Genomic DNA, 7,696 nt, shown 5'->3' on the forward strand with positions numbered 1-7,696 from the left:
GGGGAGCACCCTGGGGATGCGGGAGCTGTGTCCTGGGGGGCCCAGCCCTTGTCTCCCCTGCACCCTCTTCTCCCCGCAGAGCCCTGGCTCACGAGGGACTGACTCCCTGTGGGGCACGGCATCCCTCCGGGTGGCTTCGGAGGGCTGTTGGGGTGGCTGGTGGCTCCCTGGGGGTGCGATGCGTGTGACACCACCAAGCTGCCTGCTCAGCTCCTGGCTGCTGCCTCTTCCCTCTGCAATTTTTTTACCCTCCCATCTCCACGTCTACCTCTGCAGCCTCCGGTTTCTCTTTTAGCCTTCCCTCTTGTTTCAAGATCTGTGGGTTTGTGTGGGGTTTTTTTCCAGCCGCCCCCCCCCCCCCCCCCCCCGCCTGTTTTCTCATCCGTGCTCTTGCTCACTCTAGCCCTCGTCTTTGTTTCAGCTGGGGGGAAAAAAAAAAAAAAAAGAAAGAAAGAAAGAAAGAAAGAAATAATTGCTTCCCTTGTAAAGTTGGCCCTGGCAGAGCAAGCCCCTGGAGAGCGATGCTGCCCGGGTGGCGCAGGAGCCAATGGCAGCCCCTGCCACCCTCCAGCCGTGGTCTCCAGCGCGGGGGGACAGCCACTCACCCCAATAAATACCTGTCACCTCCCAGGGTGGCAGCCTTGGGATGCCCCGCGGCTAAGGGGCACTGGCGGTTTGGATGGGGATCACACAGGTACCTCCCTGGCACTGCTTTCCCCAGGGTGGGTTTTTCTCTCAGCACGATTTTCATCGCGGGCCCCGTGTCTTGGTTCGGTCATCTCTGTCACTCGGATCTGTGCGTGGAGCTGGTCCCCGTGGGTCCCGCGGGGCTGGGGGGGCCTCGGCCAGCCTGGGGTCTCAGGGGGGAGTGCGCTGCTATGCCCAGGTTTGCCTTTGTCTGGAGCAGGGACGGTGATGGGGGACGGAGGGGGGGTCAGTCTTTTATTTTCCCTTTTGCATGTGTCGTTGATACCATCCCCAGGAGGGGATCCTGTTTCCCCAAGCTGCCTTTGCTTCGCGTCGCTCCTCCTGTGCCGCCAGGATTCACGCCGGCCCCAGGTAAAAGGAGAAGCCAGGACTGATCCGCACTTCCCGCTCCCGATACCGTGGGCAGGCTGCCGGATCCCAGCTGCGATCCCTGCACGGAGGTGCTTTGTGGCAGGGTTCGGCCTCACCGGCTCGGGTATCGCCTGCCGGATGCTGGCGGCAGAATCTGGCCCCTTGTTTATAAGCGGGGGAGTAGTTTTGTCCTTATCTCCATCCTCTACGGAGGCCGGAGCTAGAATTTCAACGGGATGTTGCGGATCACCCCAGGCGGCAGCCAGCGTGGGTGATACCCCCAGGGGACAGGGTGCCCGAGGGAAGGTGTGGGCACCCCGAGTGGGGCAGGGGAGCCACGAGATCTGCCGAGCCTGGGGCTAGGCTGTTAAGGACCATGGGTTTAGTCGTAGTTTTATTGTCTGGTGCCTCCGTCTTCCTTCTGCTCTGTCTGGTTCTTTCTCTGTCTTGGGGCTGGCTCTAAAAGGCAGGAAAGAGGTGATTCTTGGGGTGGGTGGCTCCTAAAGGGCATGTGGGGTGTTTCGGGGGGTACTTACACACTAGGGTCTACAAAATGCCCACACAGATGCCTCATCCCCAGGAAGTTTTTTTGGGAGGATGCTGTTGTGGCTTTGAGCACCTAATGGTTTTGATAAACTAAATAAACCCGGGCTGTGTGTGAGCAGAGGGTGAATGCACCAGCCCCATGCCACGGGGTGCGCTGGCTGGGCCCCCCCGGCTCACCGGTGTCGGTGTCGGCACCGCCGCGACAGCTACGTGGGCTGTGTTTGGAGGAATGACGTGTGCGGTGACGGGAGGGAGGGAGGGCGAGCAGGGGACGAGCAGGAGCTGGAGCCTGGCCGCGACCCGGGGCTAGTGTGGGCAGCCGCAGCGCGGACAGAGAGCTGGGGAGGGGGACGCACAAGGGATGGCGTCTTCCTCCAGTCTGCCCCTCTGCCTGCATCCGCGCTGCTGAGCGGCAGCACGAGGTGCTGCGAGCCCCTGCCTGCCCCTGCCTGCTGTCTCGAAGCTGTTTGAACTCGGCCATGGGGAAAGAAGGCCAGGCATAGGGTTTCCTCCCACGTCCTTTTTTTTTTTTTTTTTATTTTGCTTTTAGACATGAGACATTCCTCAGCAGATATTCGTTGCCTGGGCTGGGACGCCTCCTGCCAGATGAAACTAATGGGAAATGGGGGAATTGGTTTGGGTTTTTTTTTCCTGTGTCTTGACCCTTTGAGTTATTGAAAAGCCAGCTGCAGCTCAGCCCCGTACAGAGCAATTCCCGCGTGTCTCCCACCAGTCATTTCAGGTCTGTAGGTGGTTTGCAAAGAAGTCATCACGAGTACGGGAGCGGCAGCTTGCACTGTCGTAGTTACTGCAGCGGGTTACATGGTTTTGTCTATTTGGCCCCACACCCCCTCCCACCCCGGATCAGATGTGTAATTTTCAGAATCAGCGAAGTGTAAATTATAAAGCGAAAAGCCTCTGTGAAATATTCATAACTCTGCCCTCAGTGAAGGGTCAGCCTTTGGAGCTGGGAAACCCAGAGGAGTGCTCTGCTGCCATCCCATCACCTGGCCACCATCCCATCGTCCCATCACCACCACCCCATCGCCTGTCCAGATGGTGGCTGGATGGTGGCAGTTAGGCACAGTGACCTTGTGACGTCCCCGCCATCCCGCTGTGCTCCACCACCTCTCATTTTTGTCCAGGCACTGTAGACATCTCTGAAAGCTGTAATCTGCAAAGCCCTGGGGGGCTCCACACTGTGCTGGCTGCTATTATCCCCGAGACAAAGAGGGACAGGCAGGCAGATTACCTTGGCCTTTATTTTTTCAGTTGGGAGCAAAGAAAAGCTTTAAATGAGCTTGCTGCTGGGGAGGGATTGAAGCCCCAAGCGCTCCTTCCCCTCCCCAGAAGCCACAGGACCCCATCTCTCACGCCGGGAATGTCTTATGCTACCCTGTCACTCCCTGCTCCACTGCAAAGCCCCAAGGCCAGGTGAGGTTTTGGCTCAGTGCTGGGGCTCCCCTGTGGCACCCCTTGCCTTCTCAGGGCACGTGGCACCCGTGTTGGGGTGGTAGGAACAACCTGATGCTCGTACCCATTTTGTACCCATCACCTCTGTACCTGGCAGTTGTATTTCCAGGCTGGACTGGTGATGGGCAGAGGCAGAGCTTGCATGGCCCCATCCTGCACAGCTCAGCACCTGGGCTGCTCTCCATGTCAGGGGCTGCATCCCCAGCTAGCTGGCCCTGTGCCGAGACAGCACCGCCTCGGCGAGGGGCAAGTCCCCTCCATATGGTGCCCCTGGCCGGCTCCCAGCACCGGGGCAGGTGCTCTCGTCTGGGTTACACAAAACCTCATTGTTGGCACCCGCATGGTTTCCCTCCCGGGCAGGGACCTGCGCCAGCCCCTGCTGCTCACCATGCACCCCAGCACTGCTGGGGAAATGGCTGCATCCTCCCGGGGGCTCCCCACAGAGGATGCTCTCCATGCAGCCAGTGTCCCCCTGTTGTCCCCTCCACCTTGAGCCTTCCTGGGCAGCCCCACTGCTGATAACCATGCTGGGTAGGTTTTGTCAACTAAAGCGCTGATGGTTTTATGCCTGGCACTTAATTATTTCGCCAATTGCCACTGCCATGTGCTGGCGAGTGGCGATGGTTGTGACCCTGCCGAGCCTGACTCTGCTGCTGCAGCCTGGGGAGCTAATGGCAGAAGCACACCCCACGTGGAGTTTAATTATTGGCTTTCTTCCTTAACAGAGTACATTGGCTGACCTTAATGCAATTAATTAGTGCTTAATCAACTTCTGGTGGCTCAGCACAGCACACAGTGATTCCTGCCTTTCTAGGAGAGTTTATAAGAGGTTAAAGCAGCTGAGGAGGGTTGGGATGTAGTTTGCAGGCTCAGTGGGGCTGTGCTGGCAAGTAGAGGTCAGTTAGCTGGGCATTAGGATAAGGCTCACATGTCCTTTTAGGCTGGGCTTGTTGCTGGTAAAGGCAAGTGAGTAGGGTTCAAGGGCTGTGCCCCAGCTGATGCCTTGACACAGAATTGTCAGTGTTGCTTGTTTTTGGCATCGTGCTGAGCTTGGGGGTGGCTTTCTGTAGGGCTTATCCCTGTAGCCTGTGCTGGGCCAGGACTTTCATACTCTTTGAGCGCTCTTTGCTAGTGATGGGGCGGGGGGTGGGGGGTGTGTGTGTCATGCATCCAGCAGCTGCTAGTGGACGGCTCCCAGGTTTGTACCCAGAGTGCTGGGGTGATGTGTGGGGAGCCCCTTCACCCCTGCCCTAGCAGGTGTTAGCCCTGGAGACCCGAAAGGAGCTGTCAGTCACCAGCACTCCCTGGGCAAGAGGGAGGCTCCTTCCCCTCCCTGTCCAGCGGCATTTAATAACTAATAGTGCTAGTTAACATTGCAGGATGTCCCCAGCACCCTTGGCATGGGGCCCTGGCTCTGCACCTTGTGGCTTCCTCTTGGCTTGCCTGCTGGGTGCCCCACAGGCTTTTGGAGCCCTTAAACAGGGATCGAGGCACAGATGACCAGTGTAAGGATTTATTTGCATGCCTTGTGTCTCCAGCTGCTGGCTTTTAGATTTCCAAGCCAGCAGGTACCCATCAGTATAGCTTGTGACTGGGTGCCCCATCCCTGGGCTGCTGGCTTCATCTGAGGACAAAGTGACTCAGCCTTGGTCTTGCAGAAAGCCCCTGGCAAGGTGGGTGTCCTTGTGCGAGTGGTGGCATCTCCCAGCATCAGCTGCAGAGATGGGGACAGGGGCCAAGGCATGTCCTACCATGTGCCCTCGTGTCTCAGACGCTGTGCATCCTCCCTGTGCTGCTGTGCCTAAGCAGCTCCTCTCCAACAGTGACATGGGTGTCCCCACTGTTCCCTTGGGTCCCCATGTCTCTGGCTGTCCCCCACCCCAGGGGCTGTTACACCAAGCCCCCTTGTGTGGGCAGCCCAGTGCCAGGACTGGGAGGTGGCAGCAGGAGCTGTGCCAGCCACTGTTGCTGCCTTGTTTGCTTCAGTGCCAGTTCATTAATATCGAAGAGCTAATTAGGATTCTGTAGCCCTTCCCATCCAACCCTCTCCTTCGAAGGCTGGAGGATACTTGTCTGTGGGATTTTGCTGCAGCCCTGTGTTAAAAGGATTCAGCCCTGGTCTCTCCCAGCCCAGTGGTTTTTGTCCCTCTCTGCTCCCAGCTAATCCACATGGCTAAAGCCCCTTGAAGCCTGGCAAATGGGAACTGATATTTGCCAATAATCCCTCTGCTCCCCCAGGCAGGCTTCTCATATTACGGGTTATTAAAAAACCAAAACCCAGGCAGCAATAACTGCAGCCTGGGGAGAGCCCAAGCACAGATTGCTCCTGGTCAAACCCCAGCCAGCAGAAGAGCCGCAGGCAGTGGTGGCATGGCGTGGAGCATCTCTAGGCAGAGCCCAGCCCCTCCTGCAAGCAGAGAAGGCATGAGCCACAATCCTCTTTCTCCCTGGGGAGTGAGTGGGGATTCCCACGGGTTGCAGACTAAATCCTGTTTGTCCCTGTGGAGGCTGCCAGGAGCCCCAGAGGAGGTGGAATAAATTTCACTATCACTCACCACAGCTCCCTGCCCCGCTGCCGGCATCCCCCAGCCTTGACATCTTCCCCGCCGTGGGGCTGGGCTGGGCAGGGGCAGCTGCTGTGCTGGCATCTCGTTGGGACAGCGTAGAGCCAGCACCGCTTGCCTGCCACCCCTCTAGGACAAAACCAGCCTCTACTCCCAATTTCTTTCCTTGGTTTGCAGGGCTTTTGAGAAAATTTGCCCGGAATTGTAGATGTTATTTCCTGTGGGACAGGACAGGAATGCTGCTCCATCATTTTCCATCCAGGTCCGGCAAAGAGCAGACAAAGTCTTGTTTCCTTGAGGATGGGTTTGTCCCGCAGAAAAATCAATTTGTCCTGCAGAAAAATCAATCAGCAAAAGACCTGTAGTTACTTGCATTTTTTTTTTTTCTGCAAAAATATCGATTTCCCTGCAAGAAGTCTCAACTGCAGCTCAAAACATTTCATTGCATGGGTTGGGGGGTTTCCTTCTGCTTTTAAGTCAGCATTTCCCCTTAAAATGTCACTCAGGGAAGGCTGCTTTTTTTTAAAGCAAAAGTCTGTGATGACATTTTAAGTGGAGAAGAAAATTGCTGCTTCGTTTCAAAATGTCAACTTCGAGTGGGGTAGGTTTGGGGTTTTTATTTTAATTCCAGCATTTCTCAGGGGAAAAGTGAAATGGTTTTGTTTAGACTCAAGTAACCATTGCCCCCTTGTTGCCCCCAAAATAAGTCCTTTTTTTTAACCCAATTGCATTTTTGCAGCAGGGAAACTTTAGCCAGGAGGAGCTGTGCTCCTGCGTGATGCTGCCCTAGGAAGGAACAACCAACCCCCTTGCAGCCAAACCTGAGCCCTCTATGGCAAATTCACTGACACCAAACTCTGTTGGTGACCTGTGGGAGACAATCTATCACTGCTGGCTGGCTTTGATTACTGTGGGAGGGATTAGCAATGGGTCCAGATTTTGTAACTCTCCTCTTTCTGCTTTCCCTCAGCCTTGTGCTCCTGGTTTTCTTTCACCTGAAAATCGCTTGTGCTAGATTAGGCTAGAGACCGGAGTTATCTTCCTTTTATTTATTAGGGCAATTATACCTAATGATTCACATGCTCGTGGAGAGTAATTACTCCCAAATACAGCACCGGCAGTGTTCTTACCCAGCCTGGATACAGTGATTCACAAACGCATCTTTACGTATAATTCATCAAATGACGATCCCTTAATTGCCGATTTGGTTCGAAGGTGGTTAAGAAGCAATTGAAGACCCGGCGGCACCACCACCGTGCCTGGTTTGCTCTGGTGGTGCAGTTGCTCGTCTGCTTCTCCTTTGTGCTGTGCTGCTGGCCGTCACTGCTTGCCTCCTGTGCGGGTTTTGCATGAGCTGTGGGATTTTGCTTGAGCTGTGGGATTTGTGCTTTTTAAGGAGTCACAGTGCCTGCTCCAGCAATTGCTGTGACACAGCCTGGCCAGGGGAGAGCTGGGGCTACCCACATCGCAGCTGACCCCTCCATCCTCCCAAAATGCGGCAGTGACATGGTTTGATGCTCACCAGTTCGCAGCTCTTGAAGCGGGTGGGTGAGAACTTATGAAATACTGATGTAGAAAGCAAAACTCTCCAGGTTTTGCACCAAAAAGGCCCATTACTTCAAATTGCTCATCGTGGGGCAGTTGCAAGGGATGTTACCCTCTTCCCCAGAGCTGTGCTGCCCAGGGAGGGATGCAAGAGGACCCTTGCACATTCACCATGCGGGGTTTGGCTGGGCAGGCACATCCTATGAAGGATGATGTGCAGAGTCCAACCTGCTGAGCTGATCTGCCCTCAGAAGAAACCCTGACCCTGGGGATGGAGGAAGGTTTCTGGGAGTGTTTTGAAGGGTATTGGTGCCTCCCAGTGCTGTCATATGCCTTGGAAAGGCAGCCTGGAGCTTGAAGTTCCTCCTCGTGGGTTAAGGGGAGCCCAGGGTGAAGGCTCTTTGGAGCAGCCCAAGATAATGCGGTGGCGACCAGCCGGAGGCTGGTGATCGGCTGTAGTCTCTTGGGCCCATGAAAAGGGGGTTTTTGTGCCCTCAGTGAGCAGAGCA

Source organism: Athene noctua, chromosome 10, assembly GCF_965140245.1.
Source record: "Athene noctua chromosome 10, bAthNoc1.hap1.1, whole genome shotgun sequence".
Lineage (NCBI taxonomy): Eukaryota > Metazoa > Chordata > Aves > Strigiformes > Strigidae > Athene > Athene noctua.